Raw genomic sequence first — 26273 nt, 5'->3', positions numbered from 1 at the left:
TTATAATTTACCAAGAGGTATATTTTCAAATTTTGAGTTGCATGATATTTAGACTGCTTGTTACATATTGAATTTATAAAAACCTATCTGAATCAATTCACATGTATTTAATTCTAGGATATGTTGTGTCAACAGAAGTATACCTTGTATATTATTTATACTCTCAAATAATGTGGAATTTACTATGTAGCAGAAATATTGCTCTTCCTTCTCAGAAAATCATACATATTTAACAATTTTTTTAAACTGAACCAAATAATGTAATTTTAGGTTTTATGTAATTATCATATTAAAAGAATTGCTTCTGACACGTTTGCTTTTTTTACATACGTTCTAGTTGTACCAATATTTTATGTGATAGTAAAAAATAATGAAAATATAATTATGAAAAAGTTTAGAGGTAAGTAAAATGACTTAAATATACGTTGTAATACTAAAAGAGAACCTTTAATTACAACTGAATTCAATCGCATAACTCATAATTTTTAATTTTGCTGTTCAGTCAAAGAATTTACTCTTAGGTCAGTTTATTTGGGGTCTAGAAATTTATAACTAACTAACAACAATAAATAAAAAAGAAACTGTTATATCACAATAAATTTATAAAAGACATAAATTTATATATAATTTCACTTTGTGAGTTCTGATTATGAATTCAAAAACTTTCTTATTTAAACCTTGTGGTAAAATATGCTCATACAAACATACACATCGGACTTATTTATACTAGTATAACTAAACAGAGATGGTAATTCTTTTATTTTAATTGTTCTACAATTGACAATAGACATTTCATTTATAAAACCTGGGAGCTAAACAAAAACAAAAAAAATTAATAAATTATTTCTTATAGGCTTACAGTTTAATTTAAACATTTAATATCGGTCTACATGTTTTATTAAGATAATAATTTTATTTTTTAAACCCTACAGGTTTGTTGTTTGTTTAAATTCATTTCATTCGGTAATGTATTCGACAACAATAACTTATTTTTGTTACATATTTACATCCGCACAAAATATAATCAAATGGTTTCTCTGACCTAAATTATTAATAAACTGATACATTCAATGCACGGTGTATAATTATTACATTCACATTAATATTTAGTTAATTTAGAATGTACAGGGTTACAGTTATAAGTATTTGAATCTAAATTTTTGAACTCTTATTATAAAGTTCATTGATACAATATAATTTAAAATAATACAACTATTATTACATTAAAGTAGACTAGAAGTTGCTTAGTAGTGTTAGTTGCATACTTCTTTTATAATTATATAATTATTTATAATCTAATGAAATCATATATTATTACTAATCTTATTAATTATTTTTTTCTGAGATTACTGGCATCAACTGCTTTGGTCTTGTGTCAAACAAAAAAGGAAAAATATCATTTCTTCTCAATAAAAAAATATTGATCTAATAAAAAGACTAGTCTTGTCAAACAAATCCAAAGGTTAGAACCCAAGATAACAAGGGTGAATAGGCTCTTGCCACTTAAAAACATCTAATCCATCTCTTAAGTAATGTCAAATCCATAAAAAACCCCTGCTGCAAAGTTCAGCAATTATTAAAGAAGCTCATCCATATACCGTTCATCAAAAATATATAAAACTAACTACATCCATGTTATCTACCACCTGGGTTTTCTCTTCCCTTTAATTTTCTTTTCTCCATCTTCCTGATGGCCTTTATCTCTGACAACAAAAGGGTGCCTGAGTCCTCAGAAATGGAATCTTCACCCATCTTCGATGCCAAGAAGGATGTCTTGCAGTCGGCATCAGATGATACCGATCCAAATAGAGCAGTGAGCATTGCATCAGAGTCAAGACTTGATGCACTCACCGCTAAAATGTATGTGGATTTATTTAAATGTATGTGAATTACATTTAAAGGCCTTTGTGTTTTTGAGAGTTCCATTGTTGCTCATCCAACTCTTTTTTTTAACTATCATTCCATCGTTTTGTTTCCTGATTTCCCTGAATGGGGATTTTCTACATTTTAACTTTAACCTGCAATGCGCTAGGTTCAAGCTTTTTCTGTGTTTTAACTTCATTTTTTTCATCTTCCAATTGGTTGAAAACTCATTTCTAGGTTGTAAAGAACTCTTTTCTTTGGAAATATCTGCTTTCTTCTTTGTCAGTTGGATGGTCGACTCTTCAATTTTTCATTGATAGATTCGACCGTATTAGCTATAGCTGGTGGTAGTTTAGAGATTATATCTTTTGGTTTAAAGGAAGCTATAGAAGCTGCAGCAACCTGAGCTAAGAAATAAGTTTGGCGATCTGCTAATCACAAATTTTCCAAATTAAAAGTAACTGACCTTTTGAATGGTCTTAAACTCCTGGATTGGTACTTATTCCTTATACGAGATAGATTGGACAGTTTTGCAATCTCGCAGAGTGATGCCCATGGCAGTTGACACAAACCGGTGGCTTCCTATACAGATCATCAGGGTAAAATGGGTCACCACAACCAAAGATCTGTTTTTTGTAGATTCATGCCACTGTATGTTAAAATTTCTGATATCCAAAATAAATTCAGGATGATTGGATGTACATCTAGTTTATGAAAGCCAGCCTTTATTTTTTCGGTAAGTTTGGGTTTCGTAAACGTCAGAAAATGCGACGCAAAGAGGACAACTTCTCTGTTGCATCAAGTGTTCAATTGACGACATGCAATAATTCCTTGTTCATGAAATTTCTGCAATTTTGTATTCCATACAGTTCAACAATTTACACACAGTTACTCCCTTGGAAGTATTTAGTGTACCTTATGGTACAACCTCAATGTCTATCAGTCCTATTTCTTGGCTTTGAGTAGTCGTGAATATAAATCATTGGTGCTTTCAACAATCAGTTCCATAGCAGTCTTCTTTGTCTCCTGAACAGATCCACTTGCAGCTTCATGATCGCACAAGCAATTACAAAAGGACTGATAAAATCCTCTCATTTCTTCTTTATCACCAAACATTTTGGCATCGCTTCACTATACTTTGGACAAAACTTCAGAGCACGCATGTAGCAGCAAGAGCTCCAATACCCTTACCTATGGGGCAATCCCTGCGAAGGGCTGAAGTGACTGATTCACATTGAGCAGCACAAGATTTCTCTAGAGCAAGCTCACATCAGTTCACCCCCAATCCGGTTTCCAATACTGAGAGGGGAAAAAGCAGTCCCCTGTCTGCATTTGCTTAACAGATCACAGTCATGTCTTCCGCACCACTGCAAGCAGCAAAAGCGAGTAGCACAAACAGGACCAGTTCAGACAGCTCGAGACCGCCAATCCCATACTCTAAAAAGGAGCTTCTGAGCAAAATCATTGCAACGTTGGCCGACATAAGTCAGCCAACAGTACTGAAGTATCATGTCATTGCTCGTCCCAGATGTGTGCGTAGATGTAACTGCATGGACGTGGGGTTGGAATTTGTCTGGGGCTTTTTTTTGAGATGAATGGTGTCGAATAGTTTGCTCATTTGCCCATGAGAATGGAAATTTTTAGCAATAAAAAATGCCATGCTTGGCCTGGATTAGAACCCATTACCTCCAGATGAAAGGCAGAGAAGCTACCATTCCACCACAGATATCGGCATTATTATTATTACTATTCAGATTACATAATTAAAAAAAAAATATGAAAAAATTGATCTGATTGGTTACAAATAATTGTTCAACCTAAGTTATTAAAATTTCATTCAGTACTATCTACTTATTGTCTTATTACATCATTCATAATAATTTATAACCGTAACATCATTTTTTAATTAAGTTATCAATTACTTGATCTGTTTGATGCTATTCTGTATTCCTATCTGTACTGAGCTAATCTTTTAATCTAAATACATTTACTACATCCTACACACTCACGTACCTGTCTGGCAAATTCCAGAGACTTCTTGTACAGTTTTTACCTGCCTCCATTATCAAATTAATTAAAATTTAATAAATGAATGTTTCAATGTTTGCCCCATCTATGTAATTTAACTTTAGAAAAAATTTTGCAATTAATTTTCTTTATCCTACTCATCTTAAAAAAATCTTCATTTTGAATTTTACTGATCCAATTAATTGTTGAAATTTCTTTTTAATATCACATTTCAAAGGTCGCTGATCTCTTCCTTTCTGCTTTTCCTGCTGTCCATCTTTTTGGTACTGTAATGCTCTATGCTTTGAACAATTACTTTCTCAGCTGTATTCATATTAAAAGTGTATTTTTAATAGTTTTCATGAAAATTTGGGGTAAAAGCCAAAATACTGGGCCAATAAACATATTATTTTATGTTTGGCATAAAATAATTTTGTTTAGTGAGTATTAAACACATAAAAATTTTAAACAAAACTTTAAAATAGTTTGATACTGAGTAAAATGATATGAATAAAGTCCACAGAAACTAAATTCAAACAGATGCCAGTTAATTGGTGGTTGATAAAAAATAAACTTGAAACAGCTATTTTTAGTTTTTAGTACTGCTTAGCTGAAAGCGATTGACATTACAGCTGTTGAGTGTTCTGAGAAAATGTATTTCCTCTTTCCTTTCTCTTTTTAAATCTATATGTTGGCAAACTCATAGCTATAATAGTTCTCCAGTCAGACCTCTTGGTGGGAAGTGCTTATGAATGGGTAATCAGAAAATATAAGGGTCATGGCATTCTTTGAGTCCAAGTATGAGATGTCAAAAGTTTAAATTAAACTGGTAGGCAAAATAATTTAAAAGAAGAAATGGATAATCTAAAGCTAGATATAACAGGAATTAATGAGGTATGTGATATAATGGAAAAATAAACAATATCTTTGGTCTGGAAGTGTAATCAATATATTATGAAAAACTAGAAATATAATTATATAAATAGTAATGAATTAGAACATAGGTCAAACGGTACGTTAGTACAGCCCATACAGTGAGAGATTATTTTGGTCAATGTAGATTCAAAGCCTAAACCCATTAAAAAAAATATTAATAATATGCCAACCTCTTCAGGAAAAGCTAAAGATATAAAATAGTTATATGAAGAAATAGATGTTGTAATTGTATATTTAAAAGATGCAATTTAATAATGGCAGACTACTTTACAGATTAGTATGTAAAACATAAGAAAATGAAGCATTATTACCTCACAAACAATACATAAGCCTCATACAGATACATAAGCTTCCTGGGATAGTTTATAAATCAATAGAATGTCTGGCGGAAGGTGTAATAGATGAAGAAACTTCCATGTGAAACATTTTGGTACATTATTATGGAAGTGTATCAGTAATTATGCCCTCAGATTAATCTTAGAAGGCAAACTTGTAAAGAATAAAACTACCTACATGGTATTTGTGATATAGAGAAAGTACTTAATTATGTAAAATGGAACAAAATGTAAAAAAATAAATTTTAAATTACATTTTAAATGTCGAGAAAGAAGAGTAATTTTCAATCTGTACAAGCACCTTATCTCAAACCCTTGTCTCAGCTTGTACAAGCACTTGCTTTGATTTACAAGTGAGTGAGACAAGGGTAAGATCTGCCTGTTGCTTTTTCAACTTTAGAAAAGCAATACAGGATTGAAAGACAAATTTTAAAATGGAATAACAATCCTGGGAGAGAAAATGAAGTTGTTAAGATTTATTTCTTTAACAGAAACCAAAAATGAGTTAGAAGAAATACTTTATAGCATGAATTCAATTTTATGAAAGAAATTCAGCTTGAAAATAAGTAAAAGGAGAAAAAAGGTAATTAAGTGTGACAGAAAGGAGATAATGAGGGAATAAATAATAAAAACGTGAAATACAATCGAAATTTACATCTTGATATTCATAGCAAAATTACAAAAAATGAACAAAGTAAAGCAGACCGGCACATGTAAGGAAAGCTTTCATAGAAGAAAGAAGTTTCTAAGTATCAAATATAGAACTAAGAATTAAAAACAATTCTTGAAAATATTTGTTCAAAGCACAGAGGATTACTCTACCAAAACATAGACAGTAGGAAAAATAGAAAGGAAAAGATCAGCGATTTTTGAAATGTAATTTAAAGGGAAATTGTAAAAAACAATAGACTCAGTAAAATTCAAAATGAAGATATCGTAAGATGAATAGGATAAAAGAAAATTAATGGCAGAACCTTTACTAAAGATAAATTAGTTTGATGGGGCATATATTGAGACATTCATTTGTTAGGTTTTAATTAATTTGGTAATAGAAGCACATATAACTGAAATGTACATAAGTATTGTACATCGATTTAAGCGTTAAATTCATGATGGACCTTTGAAAAGAACAGTGATATATCATACTTCTTTTCACATGTAGCATTGTATTGGTGACAACGGTTATTGAAGTAATCAAATCATTCATTTCAGCAATAATATCATTTCAAATTTTAATTCAACATTTAGCCTAATAGATCAATTTGGAATTCTTACCTTATCATAATCATATGATATTTTGGATACAATTTTTTATATGAGTTTTACTAACGTTCTTCGTTCATTTTATTATATATAATTTAATTTATTTTTTATTCTTTTATAAATTAATAAATTTTTTCATACATGTGGCAAAAAAAAATCAATATCAGAATTATTACACTATCGAGATTGATACATTTCAGGATATATTTTTATATTTAACATTGATAGAAATATATTGAATTTCACATTTACTCTTTTTATCCATGAATTTAAAAAAGTATTCCCCATAAAGAGAATGGGGACTGTTAAATGATTTTTCAAATGTTGAACATAGAAAAATTAAATTTAGTAAATCCATTTAAACCTCTAAACCTATCTATTTTATATGATCACTCATGGTGACCTCATGGGGTCCAACTCAAAAATGTTAAATGGAAAGCACAGAATTACTCTCTTTTTCTATTTAGCTTCTGAAACCACCATAAGGTATTAGTTCAGAGGATGATATGTATGAATGTAAATGAGGTGTAGTCTTGAACATTCTCAGGTCAACCATTCCTGAGATATGTGGTTAATTGAAACCCAACTACCAAAGAACACCGGTATCCATGATCTATCATTTAAATCCATATAAAAGTAATTGCCTACTAGAACTCTTGACTTTGAAATTAGCTGATTTGCTATGATGAGTTCACCACTATACCAACCCGGCGGGTAAAAAAAAAGTGTAGAGTTGTGATGCATCATTTTAAAGGTCACTGAAAAACATACATTACGCTAGAAAAAAACTTCAGGCTGTAACCGTAAAAAAAAATGTAATATTTTTCACAGCTAGTCAAATGATCTACATAATCTCTTAAATAACTGCTCAATGTGAAACAAAAAAAAAGTTAAGCAAATCCTTTTACCTCAAAATGATCTTGAAGTTTATTGAACATTACTACTTGAAGTTTATTGTATTAAACTTACTGTTTACTGTAGTTGAACCTGTTTCTTTTCAAACTAGAGTTAAAAACATTAAGTATTCGGCATTTTTATTTGAGCGTCATAACCTGAAGTGTTTTTTACCTAAAAAATTGTTACAGTGCTCTTCAAAATGATCTACTACAACTGTACCCTTTCCACTTCAGATTTTTGAGTTGCACCTCATGGATGTTTGAGGGTGTGCTGATCTCAAATTGAAAAATAAATTCTGTGGTTGGAGCAGTTGTTAAATTTTAAATGCTTACTGTTGAAAGTTATTATAGGATTCCTTACACTTTATTAAAACTGTGTGCGTGCGTATGCGTATGTGTGCGTACGTGTGTATGCGCTCACACACACACACACACACACACACACACACACACACACACACACACACACACACACACACACACACACACAAATTTCAGTACGACCCCATTTTACCGGGATAGCTGAAATCCGAGCAAAATCTTTCACTAGCCGTAACTCGCAAACTATGCATTGTACAACATATGTTTATATAAACTTTTTCCCATTATTTTCACAAGTAGAGTAGGTTATGAAAGTCCCAGGAGAACTTCGTGATACACTCTGTATTTATATTTTAATTAAAAATAACACCCACTAATGTCAAAATAGTTAATGAAACGAAGAGAATTTTGATGAGGGTTGCGACAAAAATTTATTCTTTAACGTATATTAATTAATTATATTTTGTATAAAATTGTCTAAATTATTGAACTTGGAAATCGTGTGCATAAAAAAAATGTAAAAAATAACTTAAATAGCTGTTTTCCTGGGTTTTTTTGAAAAATTTTTACGACGGATTTATTAAATTTTAAAGGAGTTCTAATCAAATAATGCGAAATAGTTTAAACTTAATAATAATTGTTTGTAATAAATTTTTACAGCTCAAATTTAAATTTGTTTTTTATAAACCGGTCTGCATAAATAGAATATTAATTGCGTTTAATATTACAATAACATATGGTAGCCAAATCTGATTTTTTTCCTGGAATTACAAACATTTCATTATTATTATAAACAATATTATTATTTTCAAGGTTAAACGTTACAAATATTTAATATTGTTTTTATAGCCATTATTAAAATATCGTACCGTTCCGTAAATAAGAAAATCGATGGTATTAGATTAAGAGTATTACGTTATCCACAACGTATGTGATAATAGACTAACATAACTTAAAAGTGTGATGCGAGAGAAAGGTTGCATGTTTTTACCGAATTATCACTAGTAATTTTGGGGTCGGTGTCTTCTTCAAAGTAGAAGAAAAAACGTATAAAGAAAGAAGCGGTTAGTTGGCACGTGTGCCTCAGGCTGTAAGTGATTTGCATTACCTGTTCGCCTAAGGCTTAACTAACTAACTAACTGAACTACTAACTACACTAGGGTTCAAAATGGTAGTGGACAACCGCTAGTTATCGATTTACATGACCGGAAGCTAAACTCATTCCTTACTACTCGTATATTTTACACTCGCACACATGAACGCTCTCTTGTGTGGTGTGTCTTTTTATGCACGCGTAGAGTACAAACGGAGTTCGTGTTGTTCAATTCTTTGTATTCATACATACACGATAACAAAAATTACTCAATTATCAGGTATTCTCGCCGTTTCTGTAATTTAGTAGAAACAAAACCCTTCTTCTATACCTAGCAACTATCAAACAGCACCCGATTGAATTTAAAAGAAAAATTAAATAAAGAAAAATCGTCATACAACATTTGTTTAACATTAAATAAATTATATATATATATATAGATATATATATATAAATAAATAATCTACATTCAGATGAATAAGAAAATTTTAAGCATTAATGGACAAAGCGGAGGGTATATGTTCTCTTCAACAACTCAATAAAACAAGAGATAAATATTTAAAAAAAACTACTTTTTAAAAAAGCTTTTATTTAACTAATATTAATATTAATATTAATAAAAAAAGGAAACAAATTAGAAAAACCCTCTAAAAAGTAAAAAATAAGAATTAAATCAAATTGAGAATTTTAAATAAAAAAATATAATATATTAACAAATATAAAAATGCACTGAAAAGTAAAAAGTAAATTATATAAATAACCAATAAATAAATGTATTAATTATTACATTTTAAAATTAAAAGTAATGAAAATATTTAGTTAAATAAAAGCGTGGCGCAATTTTTATAATTTATTTAAAACAACACAACATTTATTTTTACAACAATTAATTTTCATTTTCAATAACGACGCCAGGAGGCGGAAAGGTCTGCTGGAACCTCTTCAATTGAGACTGACTAGCTACAAGTAACAATCTGGGAAAATGAACCCACTCGTTTTCTTTGTACGTGTTCTCACATAGTTGAAGTTCATCTTCGAATTCTGCTTGTAATCTAAGCCAAATTGAACGCACTCTTTCCGGTAAAAGTTTCATTTTAATTAATTATGAATTTTTATTTAATAAATTCATAATTAGATTACAATTATAATGATAATAATTAATAATTTTTCAGATTACCGTCATAATATATATATATTATTTGGTTATCTCATAACCGAACTTGGACAAATATTTATGGACAGATATTTATTGGATATTTATAGTGGTGGTCGTATAACTCATGAGACCTGAAATTTTGTTAATAAATTACTTCAATATGTATTATTATAAATAAATGTTCACATAAAAGTATAATCACTACCGTCAGTAGAAAACAGATTTAAAGATCATCATTATCAATATAAAACGTTATTTGAATTTATTCAAAGAGTTTATTATAAATATTTATTCTTGATTTAATATGAAAGTAAAATTATTTTTATTTTTTTCATGCGTCTTTAAACAAAAGCGTATTTAAAATTTTTTTTAAATATTTTTTTTTATTTTTTGAGAACGCTATTTGAGATTTACAGTAGATGTATTATAACTAATTGTGAAAATATTTAATGGCCACCATTTTGACAGGGTTGTCGTAGTCCGAAATTTTTTACCCCAAAATTCTTGGTTTTTTTTTAGAGCATGGGTGTTTGGTAATCTAATACCGAAATATAAATCGTTTTGAGGTTGGAGCATTTGCTAAATTTTATTTTACATATTTATTTTTTAGTTTTGATTGTTGGAACAGTTATGTAAGAGATACTGTTGATTATTTCTTTAATTATCTTAAAAAAAGCATTAAATGACAGCCATTTTAATTAGACTTCACGTAGCCTGATTGCTTTACATCAACATTTTTGTTTTTCAATCCTCTTTAAAATTATGTGTCATAATCCTATTGCTGAATTTAACTTTTCTAAGTTTAACTGTTGAAAAGTTATTTCAGGATTGCCGTATTTTGTAAAGATTATGTATAATAGTCCTCATAGAATTAACAGTATATTTTATGGAAACGTTACTTTTATGCGAATGTGACTGCTGCAGCGATTTTTTAATTTCTTAAATGAGTAAAGATTTTAAATTTTATAATTAATGATTTCATATAATTTGTTTTATAAAAACACAAATGTTAAAAGACAGACTCGATAGAAGCATGCTCGGCTATTAAACCGAGAAAGGTCTTTGGTTTGATTCCCGGCTAGGTTTTAAAGAAAATTTTAAATAAATCAACTTCAACGTAGTCAATAATATAATGCTGACGATTCAAAAAAAAATTTGTCTATTAAAACAAGATATCTAATTCTATTTATTAACTAACCGTGCGAAGCCGAGTAAAAATTCTTTTTTATGAATATTTAGTAAAATTTATCAATACATAAAGACTTGTATATGTAAACGAAAAATAAAACTTTATTTTGATTGAAATATAGTACATTATGTAGATCACGTCAGTATAAGTAACAAATATAAAAAGAAATTATATATATATACATTGGAAATTGTTTTGAGCACATATTTACATACACGTTGAACGGGATGCAGAAAACTCATATTTTTTATTAGTATTACCAAAATTTCATCAACAGAATAATATTTTTCCTGTAAAAGGAAGATAACAAAGTTAATGAACAGAGCCCGTGCGAAGCCGGTTAGAAATTCTAATATATATTTTTTGTTAACATTTAGTACAATCTACTACTTACATTTCATACTGTTTTTATATTATCTATTTCTATTAAAACAACACACAGTAAAACTGAAAATAAAACTGTTAAAAACGAACGTGAACGTAGGCTAACCTTTCAATCTTAAAATTCAATAACAGCAGTATGAAATTACTACTTATATCAGAGACTTATTTTACCAATTATTGAGAAAGACTGGTAGAATTTATGCTGTTTTAAAGCAATAATTTGAATCTCTTTATTTGAGATTACATGATCACTTGTCATTCTTAAATAAACAAAATAGATTAACATTATTTATTGTTATTTCAGTATTTTTTATTTGGGCATAACATAAACCATTGTTTTCTATTATTTCTTCTGTTTAATATGAGTAATTATTAATTTTATTTCATGAGTACTTTGTTAATAATTAAAAAAAAAAACACCTTTATAAACACAATAATAATGTTATTTACAAGTTTTCTATCGTTTATCTAATTTTTTTTTTTCAAAATTTCTATAACTTTTAATTAATGGAAACCTGATTACTATGTAAATTTCAGAACAGATCATCATTTATAGAAGATTTTATCAAATATAATGTAAGAGTTAATAAAATTCTATATTAAACAGACAGATGTAATTTTAGACAAAGATAAAAATGAAAAGATGTAACCGTTTCTTCATTTTAAATAAAAACAAATCGTTCATTAATCTATTTGTACTTTTTCGAAAACTTATAGAAATTATATACTTAAATATAACATAATTCGTAACTTTTTTTTGTCTTCAGTCATTTGACTGGTTTGATGCAGCTCTCCAAGATTCCCTATCTGGTGCTAGTCTTTTCATTTCGGTATATCCCCTACATCCTATATGCCTAACAATTTGTTTTACATATTTCAAACGTGGCCTGCCTGACAATTGTTTCCTCCTTTATCTCCAATATTAAAGCGACTATTCCAGGATGCCATAATATGTGGCCTATAAGTCTGTCTCTTTTTTTAGCTATATTTTTCCAAATGCTTCTTTCTTCATCTATTTGCTGCAACACCTCTTCATTTTTCACTTTATCCCCCCATCTGATTTTTAAAATTCTCCTATAGCACTACATTTCAAAAGCTTCTAATCCTTTCTTCTCAGATACTCCGATCGTCCAAGATTCACTTCCATATAAAACGACGCTCCAAACATATACTTTCAAAAATATTTTCCTGACATATAAATTAATTTTTTATGCAAACAAATTTTATTTCTAACTGAAGGCTCGTTTCGCCTGTGGTATTCGGCATTTTATATCGCTCCTGCTTCGTCCATATTTAGTAATTCTACTTCCCAAATAACAAAATTCTTCTACCTCCATAATCTTTTCTCCTCCTATTTTCACATTCAGTGGTCTATCTTCGTTATTTCTACTACATTTCATTACTTTCATTTTGTTCATGTTTATTTTCATGCGGTAGTTCTTGCTTAGGACTTCATCCATGCCATTCATTGTTTCTTCTAAATCCTTTTTACTCTCGGCTAGAATTACTATATCATCAGCAAATCGTAGCATCTTTATCTTTTCACCTTGTACTGTCACTTCGGATCTAAATTGTCTTTAACATCATTAACTGCTAGCTCTATGTAAAGATTAAAAAGTAACGGAGATAGGGAATCCTTGTCGGATTCCCTTTTTTATTTAGGCTTCTTTCTTACGTTTTCGATTATTACTGTTGCTGTTTGTTTCCTGGAAATATTAGCAATTTTTCTTCTATCTCTATACTTGAACCTTAATTTTTAAAAATGCTGAACATTTTGTTCCAGTCTACGTTATCAAATGCCTTTTCTAAGTCTACAAATGCTATGCATGTTGGTTTGTTTTTCTTTAATCTTCTTTCTACTATTAATCTGGGCGCTAAAATTGCTTCCCTTGACCCTATACTTTTCCTGAAACCAAATTGGTCTTCTTCTAACACTTCTTCCACTCTCCTCTCAGTTCTTCTGTATAGAATTCTAGTTAAAATTTTTGATGCATGACTAGTTAAACTAATTGTTCTGTATTCTTCACATTTATCTAATCCTGCTTTCTTTGGTATCATGACTATAACACTTTTTTTGAAGTTTGACGGAACTTCCCCTTTTTCATTCGTAACAAAAAATTTAAATCATTTAAGAGATAGAAATACAATAGTTACACCGCATTCCATTATTTATGCTCTGAGCTACTATATATTTCATTTATATCTCAAGAGATTTTAATTTTAATGAAGTTTCTATGAATGCAAAGATCAAAGATATGGAAATTTCTAGGGTTGTGTTTATCCAAATCCTATTTGTTAACAAGCCCTAAGATTTGAATCTTTTTGATGTCACATATCGAACCTGTATCATTACAGTTCTTTACCCGTAAAAGAGTAGCTTTTGCGACTGGATTCTTCTGCAACGGTCATTTAAATATTGTCAAAATTATCGTTAGATTTATACTACACTTTCATTTTTTATAAAATAATTCCCTGAAAAAATACAGGATACTAAATAATACAACTCCTATTTATTAACTAAGTCCAAACCTAAAAATGTTAAAGAAAAACTAATTTAAATAACTCTTAATTAATCACTGATGCCGACTTTTTTTCTATACTTAGTATTTATGAATCATGAACAACCAAAAGATATTATTCGGTGGAATAAAAACAGCAAATATTAATAAATAAAAATAATATATGTAAGAATTATTTTTCACTATATCGTGAAATTTGTAAAATTAGTTAACGAAGATTTTTTTCCTAATTAATATTCATTAGTGCTGTTAGGAAGAGTTGTTATGCTTGCATTGACTAAATTGTTTCTTTATTTTTTTTTTAAAGAATTCCAAATGTGGAAGTTTTTTTGTCAATTTATAGCTATCTAAACCAATTCTTGAATTTTAAAATTAACTAAGATATAATTTTTTAAATATGACACTGTCAAATAATAATTTTTTATGTTTGAAAATCCAATATAATTGTCAAGTTTAATAATAAATTAGGTAAAACTTATTAGTAAACGGTTTAAAAACTCGATTGCAAATAATATATTTATATATAATTCACGTTAGGTTTTATAATTGTTAGTTTTTTTTTTTTTTAATATTACGTATAGAAATAAATCAAATGTGAGGAAGGCTTTATATTAATAATCAATACACGAGTATATAAAATAAACGTTAAGCTTTGTTCATCGGATAAAATATAAAATTAATTATTTAAAAATTTAAATATCTATGACAGTCTTTTATCAGGCATGAAATTTAATATTTAAATTGACTTAAAGGGTATTAGTAGCTTCTTCGTCTACTCTCGTCTTTATCTCTCTAATCTGCTGTCTTTCCCTCGTGCACCTCTATTTGTTTCTTTCAGTAATACCTACCGTCTTCTAAACATTAATATATAAAATATTTAAATAACTTGAGATGTTTAGCCTAAAAGTTCAACGATCTATACAAGTAAATAATATTCACTAATCAACTTGATCATTCACAACTCGTGTAATCTAATAACTTTTAAGAAATATATAAAAAAAAAAAAAAATACAAAAACAAACCAAAAAACATATTTAGAGTCAAAGTTCTTAACGATTGCTACTCGTGCGCTTGTATATGTGAATACGTACGCGTGTGTAAAATATATACACGTTAATGATTATATATTTTATAATAATAACATGTATTAAAATACAATAGGCCTGTAATTTTTTATATTTATAGATAACGGTTTATTTATTAAGAATTACCGGTAATAATGCTTCATAAATAATTCAGCATACAGTAAATGTTGTATTGTTCAATATACATTATATGTAGAGACTGTAAGCGTACGTATAACACATGCACGTAGGTTATACAAGTAATAAAACTAATTGCCGCAGTGTTTAAAACGCTTAAAACAACATTTAAGAGGACAGGAGTTCAGTACCCTGCATATCCCAATAAAATTTTGTTTTAATTACCGATTAAAACGATTCGGTTTTTTGATATCGTTTTTAACGCGGTTCATAAAAGAAAGAGCTTCTCGAGTTAATCCATACGTATTAAATTGATTATGTACGTTTACAAATTTTACTCTTCATCTAATGGCCGATTTTGATTTATTGTTGTATTTTAGAGAAGTAGTAAGTTTTTCAGATAACATAGGCTAATGATTTTTAAATGAAAAATTACATTGTCCACGTAAACCATTTGAAATTATTTTAAAATTTCATTTCATTAATCATTTCCGATATGTTTTCATATTTTTTACTTTCTTGTACGAAGTAAAGTATGTATTGTGATCACGAAAAATTTCGGTTTTCAGATTTCAACGGGAATATACATTTTGACCATCTCTGAATCCATTTTGACTAGTTTGGGCGTCACGTCTGTACGTACGTTTGTTCGTATGTATCTCACATAACTCACAAACGATTAGCCGTAGGATGATGAAATTTTGGATTTAGGACTGTTGAAACAACTACTTATACATATATCTCCCTCTTTGATTGCACTTGACTGAACAAAAAGTGTCCAAAAAAGCAAAAGATCCTAAAACATTTGGATATTTTCTTAACTGCAGTAATAAGCCCTCATTGAGAGCTTTTCAACGATATATCATGGTACTTAATTTTCATTGGTTCCAGAGTTATAGCCGAATAAAATTTTAATTAATGAAACATTTGGACCTTAGAAGGGAAAAGCATATCGGTTCGAATCAGACTTTATCTCCTTTTTTTTAACTTTTTTTTTAAATTTAAATATATTAATAATTATTAACCTCTGATTGTAAAAATGGTTTTACAATAAATAATAATTCAATAATAACAGTAAAATAATGTATGATAAATAATAAGATAACAATAATAAATAATAACAGTAATTGAATTAAATATATATAATTTTATGATGGTAGTTTTGTAATTTTAATCATAAATATATTTGTCTTGAAGATGGCAGAATAGCCGAAAGCGCTCGAGGAAATTAAACTGGAATTTGGTAAGCTGTTTTTTAAAATTATATATAAAATTTAACATCCTACAGCTAATCGTTTGTAAGTTATGTAAGATACATACGTACATATAGACGTCACGCCGAAACTTGTCAAAATGCATATAGGGATAGTCAAAATGGGTACTTTCGTTGAAATCTAAAAACCGAAATTTTTCGCGATCACAGTACTTCCTTTACTTCGTACAAGCAAGCAAAAAGGATGATTTTAAAGAATATATCGAATGTACGAGTATCACTGGAAACAATATGAAATGAAAATATCGTTATAACTAATTGAAAATTTTTCATCTCGTATTATTATGAAATTTACTCACATATACAGTATAATCTCTTATTCACATGGGAATACTCCCAAACAGAAGAAACCGAATATTTGAAATAACTTTTTTCTTTTTTTCTTGATGATATCATTCTATTTTTTTTTTCTTCAGTCATTTGACTGATTTGATGCAGGTCTCCAAGATTCCCTATCTAGTGCTAGTCGTTTCATTTCGGTATACCCCCTACATCCTACATCCCTAACAATTTGTTCTACATATTCCAAATGTGACCTGCCTTCACAATTTTTTCTTTCTACTTGTCCCTCCAATATCAAAGCGACTCCATAAGCTTGAAAATTGTGTGTGGGATATAGAAATGAAATTTTGTTGCGAATGAAAAATGCCATGCCTTAACGAGATTTGAACCCGGGACCTCCGGATTAAAAGCCGAGATGCTACCACTCCGCCACGGAGATAAGCACATGTAGCAACAATTCGTAAAAAAAATATCAACGCATGTGTTTTTATTTCTTACTTGTTTCACTTCTAAAGGTGGACTGTGTATGATACGTTCTGTCTTGTCTTTAAGTATTAGTGGGAACGCCGTGCTACGCTACTAGTGCAAATTCGATTGCGTTGTCGGTTCGCTGCTTTATCATTGCTGTTTCTTGGACAACTTCAAACAAAAAATTTAAAATACACACCAAATCAGCAGTTAAACATTCCTTAATCACCCCTTCAAATTTCAGCCCTAGAACATAGGAATTTTGCAAAAAAAAAAAAACACGTTATAGGAACTACTAAACCATTAAAGTTTTTCGAAACTTAAATTAAAGATAAAAAATTACTTCCAGTTGCATTTCATTTCATTTGAATTCACGCATTTTTCACCGAAATATTGTATTTTAGAGTATTGCAAAATTTTATAAAGATTAATAAAAAATATAAAAATGCTCTGAGAAATGGTTTTTTAATAATAAAAAGTCACGTTTTGTTTGTTTCAATTTAGCCCAAGTAGACAGAAATTCCTATATGCTCAAAAGTTATGGATTCGAGCTTTTTTGCAAAATCCTTATTTTACAATAATAAATGTTAAGTGTTTTGAGAAAAAAATAAAAAAGTTACTGTTGCTCAAACGTCAAGTTAATTTTTTCGCGATTTTCTGTATATTATACGTGATCTAATTATGGAATCGTTATCTACAACGTCTCAGTTTATAAGGTAAGCGATTACTTAAAACCTTTACCTCTGAAATGTTTTTCTAAAGTGATTTCCAGCCGAGCTATACGCGATTTTCCCCGGTCACTCGGACCATTTTTCAATTTTCCCCGCTTTTCAACGCCATCAGAAATTTAATTAATTTTTTTGGTGGAAAAATTAGTTTTCATCGGTTACATTATCATGCCAAGTTACAGGGTGGTACGAAATTTCCGAAATCAATGTGTAATTATCCTGATCTATACTAATAAAAGTGAAGATTGAAAATTTTCCTCTCGGTTTTTTTCTTTAGTGAGCTGATATTACTGTTGAATACCATCATACTGAAATGAACGTAATACAAATATTTAAAAAAAAAATGTAATACCTTCTTTCTGTCCACAAAGAATGAATAATAAACATCAGTATTTTAAAGAAAGCTCTCTAATATAGTCACTTGTACCTTACGTGCTTTAAATTCGATTTAGTAATAAAAAATGCTTGAAAAAATATTGTAAAGCGATAAATTAATATATCCCGTCCACCAAGAAATCATGTCTCACGTACACTGGTTCTATTCAGCATTGAGTTAGGATATAAAATAAGGAAACAATTATTATTAGTGATATTATTGTATTATTTGCAATCCTATTATTGTATGTACTAGCTGTAGGGCGTGCCTACGGCACGCCTCCGCAGCTAGACCCTCCTGGCGGGCGGCGTCTAGAAATGGGATTATTAAGTGTCCAAAATTGATTACTTCTTGTGTAAAAATATTTATTTTGAAATTATGAAAATTGATCATTTTAAAACACCAATCTTAAATTAAACGTACTAAAAGGTAAAAAATAATTTTATAACGGTATCTCAGAATGGATTTGAACAAGCTTTGATAGTTATACGTAAGAGTATGTGAAAGTCAGCTTCAAATTAAAAATTTTATGTTTTTGCCAATTTTTTCTTATGCATGTTTGCACCTCACTCTTTAGACCATTCATCACGCATAAGAAAAAATTCACAAAAACATCACATTTTTAATTTAAAGGTATGACTTTCACGTAATCTTACACATCACCATCAAAACTTATTGTCAAATCCAATCTGAGATACCGTCCTAAATTATTTTTTACATTTTAGTGCGTTTAATTTTTTTTTTTGTTTTTCTACTTTTTAGTGTATTTAATATAATAGTATTTTAATAGTAGTTTCTAAAACTTTTTTTATATATTTTTTATTTTTTAGTCTTCATAATATTATACTTTACAGCTGCGCTAGCGCACAGGTTTGAGCGTCTTTAACGAAAGATCGGATCGGTATGTTTTACGGTGGGTGAGTTCAATCAAAACATAGGGCTAAACGATTTAATTTTCGGATAACCAAGATCCGGTCGATTAAGAGAGTGCCCTATGCGTTAAACACTTAGCGCTCGACTTGCTGATACATACGCCGTTTCGTGAAAATCGGACGAGCGGTTGCTGAGATATTACGGTGCCACCCTATCATCGCATCCCTCCCCAATTCCCGACGGAGCTCCTGGGGCACTTGAAAATATTATCATCCGTCGGGTACCACTGGGGTGGATCGGGTGCTTTTGCGGGGGTCGAAAACATTTTTCAGAGCGCTAGGACTGATCGTTTTCGTGATATTTGCGATTTTCGTCCGTAAATTCGGATCCGGTTAAAAAGTTCCAAATTTTCCCAAACGTTTGATGTATCGATATGTTTCGCATATACATCGATATGTATACGGTATATCGATGTATAATAATATAACAAGTATACACCTGAGCACCACGAGACTGTACTAACGAATCGGGATTTTCCGCTAATGATCGGTGCATTTCACACACATACGAGTACCGTTTGGTAGAGTAAGATGTAAGCGTATATTTTAGTAGCCATAACTGTAATGGTTATAGGCGACCTGTTGGCAAGAAAAAGCCATTCCAAAAAATTACGAAATAATTAAGAATAATAAGTATCACATGCCAGGATAATTAGAGTGAATGGAATATAATTCACCGAGTAGAACATTGTGTTGCATATCAGCATGCCAAACCCTGTGAAGTACAGGTTATATACAGCCCTACAACATATTACAACATATAGCTCTTATACCTATTCATCACAGGAATCCCTTTATCTGAACATCATTACTCTCATAGAAAGAAATTATCATTAGTTCCTCGTGTACCTCAGATGCTTTATATGCATTAAAACCCTAAGAAAGACTGAGAAAATTGTGTAAATTAATAAATTAATATATCATTTTTTGTGGTAAACCAACATAAAAAAAAATCAATAAAAAAAATAACGAGTAAAATTTCCATAAAATCTAACTACATTTCAAGTGTGACACACCCTTTTGACATCTCACGAATCAAATTTTTCAACGTTTTGTTAAATCATTCTTCCAAGGTACATATTAAAATATAAATTTTATGATTTGTAACAATTATTTAATTAAAGTTAAACCGTTTGTAAAATATAATAAAAAATTGTCGTCTAATGTATATCTAAGTATACAGAATTCTATAACCAAGATTTTACTACTTTTGGAGTATGTGGACTTCAAAGAGTCAAGAAATAGAATTCTGGAGAGTTATTTTTTTTATTGATAGCTGTACTTACAGCTATCAGCTGTACTTAGCTGATATTCTCCATCATACGCTATAAAATCTGAATAAGAAAAATTAAGGAAAGCCTATCGTAAATTAGCTTAAGTTTTAAAAAGAATAATTTACATCCCAATTACTTGGACCGATGTAGGTTTCTACAAAAAAAAAAAAAACTATTCCAACAGAATTCATATTTATAAACAATTAGTTGGAAAATTCGTTTTATTTTTCGCGAAACAGTCTTTCATCAGATTTCAATTGAGATTCTCTGTCTTTTTTCGTAATTTCTTTTCAATGATTTTTTTCGCGGAAGTAAGTTTATACTTAAGATATGCTAAAAGAATTTTGCGTTTCTTTCGTAACATCTTTTCTTTGAAAAACTGATTACTAACAATCTTTTATATTAATGATTAAAAACAGGAAGCGTAAAGTTTCCTGGCTAAGCCAAGAAACTGTTAGGAGCCCTAAAGCTATTTAGAAATATTATTAAGTAACACTAAATTATGTAAGTATGCCAGTAAAGAAGAATGTAAAAAAATTCTTCTACTCTTGAATAAAATTTTGAGATACGGGACCCTTGTTAATTATATCTCTCCATACTTTTAGGCAATTACAACCAAAATTAAATGGTGTCCGTGACCCACGCATTCAGCTATCGTACAAAGTTTCATAAAAATCGGTTAATCCAGTTTGAAGATATCATACAAAACGATAACAGACAAAAAACCAAAAAAAAGTCTGTCCCTCAACCATGACTGAAATTGCTGGAAATACCAAAAATTCTTAGGGGCATTAAATTATGTGAAAAATACTAATTCTACTCTTTGAATAGAATTTTGAGTTGCTGGGCTCATAAGGTATATATATAATATTTCCCGCCCATTCACTATTTGTTAGCGAAATTAAATTGCATCAACGCCTCATATACAGAAATTATCGCGCCAAATTTCGTCTAAATTTGTCCATCAATTCTGGAGATATGAAACAAAAACATGCCAACATACATCCTTCCGAAATTTTTCAACGCTAACATTGGTTTTTTCTTTTTAGACCAAAGACTGGTATCTTTGAATCATAAAATGTCAAGATCTATAATTATTCAGTTTGTCTAGATTTGTTTCATTAGTTTCTTGTTTTACCTTATTTTTTCTCAGCCTTTCTTAAACACTTGAGGTAAAGTTATATTAATCAGAATTGTTTTCTCTGAGAGTAATCATGTTCAATACAGTCAGTTTCTGTGATGAACGGAGTGAGTTATCGCTTGTACAGAAGAATAAAATCAGACACTTTATACAGCTCAATAAATTGTTATGCTTGAAATAAATTAAGTAGCAATAAATTAATATGGCTATGGCATACTTTAGATTGCATTTGTTCATGGTTGGTTGGATTGTAGGGCGTTAATGCAATGAATTCAACTACTGGCTGCGTCATCCAGGGGTAACGCAAAAACTAGTCAGGAGTTAGTATAATGGTTAACATGCTGGCTTACAAATAAGTCTCGGGTTGGAATTCTGCAAGAATCAGGCAATTTTTCATTTATCTCATCTTCTCCGTTAAAATATGTCTTTCATACCCTAATTCAAAATAATAAAAGTGACGTAAAATAAAAATAAATAATTTTTGTTTTGTTAGAGATGGGTTAGCACCTAATCTATCATAGTAATTTTTTTATGCCTGCTAAATTTTGTGTCCCGAGATCGGTATTTGTTTTTTTTTTTTAATATTTTGATTATGTTTATACCTTTGACAATGATGTCTTTTGTGTAATGAAAGGTAGCTGGTGGATACATTACATGTTACGGCGTCTGCGTCTTAGCAAGGCGCAGTTAATCGTTATTTCCAGGTACGCCTTGCTTAGCCAACAGTACCTTTCTTTTTCTGTTTAGCCTCCGGTAACTACCGTTTAGATATTACTTCAGAGGATGAATCAGATTGATATGTATTATTGTAAATGAAGTGTAGTCTTGAACAGTCTCAGTTTGAACATACGTGAAATGTGTAGTTAATTGAAACCCAACCACAAAAGAACAACGGTATCCACGATCTAGTATTCAAATCCGTGTAAAAATAGCTGGCTTTACTAGGACTTGAACGCTGGAACTCTCGACTTCTAAGCGTCTTCCCAAATCAGCTGATTTGGGAAGACGCGTTCACCACTAGACCAACCCGGTGGGTTAGACAACAGTACCTGCCTACAGATTACGCTACCAATCAGCTTAGGCCTCTAACGTTCTAATATAATCTGATAGTTCTGTTTCTCGAGTTTTCATTTCATTTGGAAAATGTGAATAAAAATCATGACCAGCAGACATCGTAAACTTTTGGGTATTTTACTGAAAAATAAAATATCTTCTGCGATATATATATAGCGTAAATAAAATAATTATTATAATATATATATATATATATATATATATAGAATGTCCTACGAGGAAACTAGCTCAGTTCACAGGTGTATTCCTCTCATCAAAACAATGAAAAAGGTTCACATAAGCATAGGTCTTGAAACGCTTCGTTAGCGAGTTACGGCTAGTAAAAGATTTTTCCCGGAATTCAGTTACCCCGGTGAAATAAGGACTTACTGAACTTTTTAGGGCATTATTTTAAGGGCGAAATTAATGGTTTCATATGGTTTTTCACCTGAAAATTGAATAAGATAGATTCCAGAACTGTATCTCCAGTAGTTTTCATGATATCCAAAAAGTAAAACTGAAAAATTTGTTGTCTGAAAACGTTTTTAATTCCTTTTACGAAGTAAAGGAAGTATTGTGATCGCGAAAAATTTCGGTTTTCAGATTTCAACGGAAATATTCATTTTGACCATTCCTGAATCCATTTTGATTAGTTTCTGCTTGACTTCTGACATAACTGAAAAACGATTAGCCGTAGAATGTTAAAATTTTGAATTTAAGAGTGACTGTTGTAATATCTAGTTGTGCACCTCTCCTTTTGATTGCAATCGACTGAACCAAAAGTGTCCAAAAAAAAGCCCAAAATTCAAAACAATTTGGATCTTGGACTTTCTTAACTTCAGTAATCAGCCCTCATTGAGAAATTTTCAACGGTATATTATAAAGTGGTACTTATTTCATTGGTTCCAGAGTTATAGCAAAATAAAATTTTAATTAATGACATATTTGGATCTTATAAGGGGAAGGCACATTGGCTCGATTGCGAATTCATTTTCTTTCTTTCTTTTTTTAAAATTTAAATGTATTAATTTATTAATAAATTATTGACATCTGATTGTAAAAAAAGGTTTTACAATAAATAATAATTCAATAACAATAAAAAAATAAGAAAAAATCATAAGTTATTAGGGAAATAAAATTTTATGTAATTTTAAAAATGTGTATATGTAATTTAATAGGTGTACAAGGAAGTCCACATCAGATTTTCACATCAGTTTTCATTTTATTGATGGTTACGTAATAATTTCAAAAAGAGTATAAGATAGATATAAGATATACATTTATTTAAAGAGTAATTAAGGGACTATTACTCTAGCCTAATATTTCAGGTAAGATTGTTGAATTAATAATTGTATAAATTTTTGATGTTAATAAAAACTAATATTTTAGCAGTTGTGTAACTATCTACTTTATTAAAGAATTAGAGGATCCGTATCTCACTTGCAAATGAAATAAGTTTAAATGAAGTGCAGCAAAAATGTGTATATGTATTTTAATAGGCGTTCAAGGAAGTCATGTGGTGTCCACATCAGATTTTTGTAGGTTTGCAATACAATAAATTTGTTAAATCACTAATAAAATTTATTAAAAAAGTGATTCTCTTGAAGAGAATTTATTTCTAAAAATTCTGATGTAATATGTCCAACAAAAATCAAATATATGTTTAAAAAAAAATTAAATTTTACTGAAGGAGAAACAGAACAAAAAATACATGAAATGACTAATTATGGAAGTTTATGCAGTCCATTAATATGTTTGTTTAAAAATGTAGTTAATAATAAACAAATACAGTGAAGTATTTAGTTAATTAAATACTTACAAAATAGTTTTAAAACTGTTCTTTTCAAAAACCAAAATTCGAATCGGATTTATTGTACAGCTGTTAAACAATTAACTTGTTATTAATCATAACTAGTCTCTTATCTGTGATTTGTGTTGTGTACGTGCGCTTTTTAAGATTTGTATGTACGTATAAAGTATTCGAGCTTTTTTAAAAAAGTTAGATGCCATTCAACTTTTCTAGAATATACAGATGTTTACGATTTTACTAATGAAAATAGCCAGGCTGTAAAACGTAAATATGAACGAAGATTTCCGAGTAGAAGAATACCTACTCACGAAATATTTTCCTTAGTTTTCAATAAATTATGAAATATGGATCTTTTAAAAAGGTTGCTTGTTCTAAAACATTTTTACAGAATCAATTGCCAGATCTACTAGAAGGTGTAACTCTTGAAAAAAGGCAGCAAATATTATTCCGATACGACGGTGCACTAAAGTTTTCCGGGCAGGTGGATCAATCGAAGTTGGGTCAGTTAATTGGCTTCTTAGGTCCCATGATTTAAATCCCTTGGACTATTACCTTTGGGGGTCATTTAAAGGAGCTTTTATATGTAGAAAAAGTTAATTCCAATGAAGAATTAATTATTGAACTTTAAACGCATTTAATCATCTTAAAGAACGACCGTGATACTGTTAGAAATGCTTCCTTTGATGCTATATGTCGCACTAGATTTTAGATTAACTGTCAAGATCATTTTGAACAGTTTTTGTAAGGTATGAAAATTAAATTAAAAAAATAAAACAAAATTAAATACAATAATTTTTTTGTGTAAATCATTTCGTTTATTTTTTCTATCTCTTCTTCAGTAAAATTTGATTTTTTAAAACGTTTATTTGATTTTTATTGCACTTATTTACATCCATATTCTAAGAATTAAGTGCTCTACAAGTTTTTTTAATAGAGTTTACGCATTTATTAGTCATTTAACAAAGTTATTGTATTGCAAACCTAAAAAAAACGGTTTGCAAACCAAACATTTTTCAGTTTTACTTTGGATATCACGAATACTGGAAATACGATTCTGAAACCTATTTTCATTCAATTTTTAAGTCAAAAACCTTAAGAAACCATTAATATCGTCCCTGAATTAACGTCCTCAAAATTTCAGTACGATCTTATTTCACCGGGGGAGCTGAATTCAGGATGAAATCCTTTGCTAGCCGTAACTCGCTAACAAAGCGTTTCAAACTTGAGTTCTGAACTCAGGTGAACTGTTTTCATTATTTTGATGCGAAGAATACACCTATTAAATATATACAGAGTGTTCCATGAGAAACACTTATGGAACACTCTGTATGTATTTATATTTGTAATAGAACAGTTAACAAATTTCGATAAATCGAATTTTCTTTGTTGAGTATTTTTTTTTTTTTAAAGCACGTCCGATGAGTTGGAGTAGTTTATTGAATGCTATTTTCAGCACAATAATTACAAACATTTATGTTATTAAATTTAACGTTGTTAGTTTGAGGTCTAGATTTGTAGAGTAGCAAGCAGGTACGGCCTTCAGTTGGTTTTCTGCTGATTTTTTAGAAAAATAATAGAAATCGGGACTATCGTTCGTAGTGCTTTGAAGTAAAGATAAAAAATAGTAATAAGTGAGGATATTTGTATTTGTACTACTTGTGTAGATAAGTAAAGAGTGTTAAAGTACATCATTGAAAAAGAAAGAAGTTGATGAGAGAGACAGAGTGAGCGAACGAGAGATAAACATACACAGAGATCCATTTCATGTCGGG

This window comes from Lycorma delicatula, chromosome 8, assembly GCF_047948215.1.
Source record: "Lycorma delicatula isolate Av1 chromosome 8, ASM4794821v1, whole genome shotgun sequence".
Lineage (NCBI taxonomy): Eukaryota > Metazoa > Arthropoda > Insecta > Hemiptera > Fulgoridae > Lycorma > Lycorma delicatula.
The sequence above is the reverse complement of the archived record's forward strand: the minus strand, read 5'-3'. Positions refer to the sequence as shown.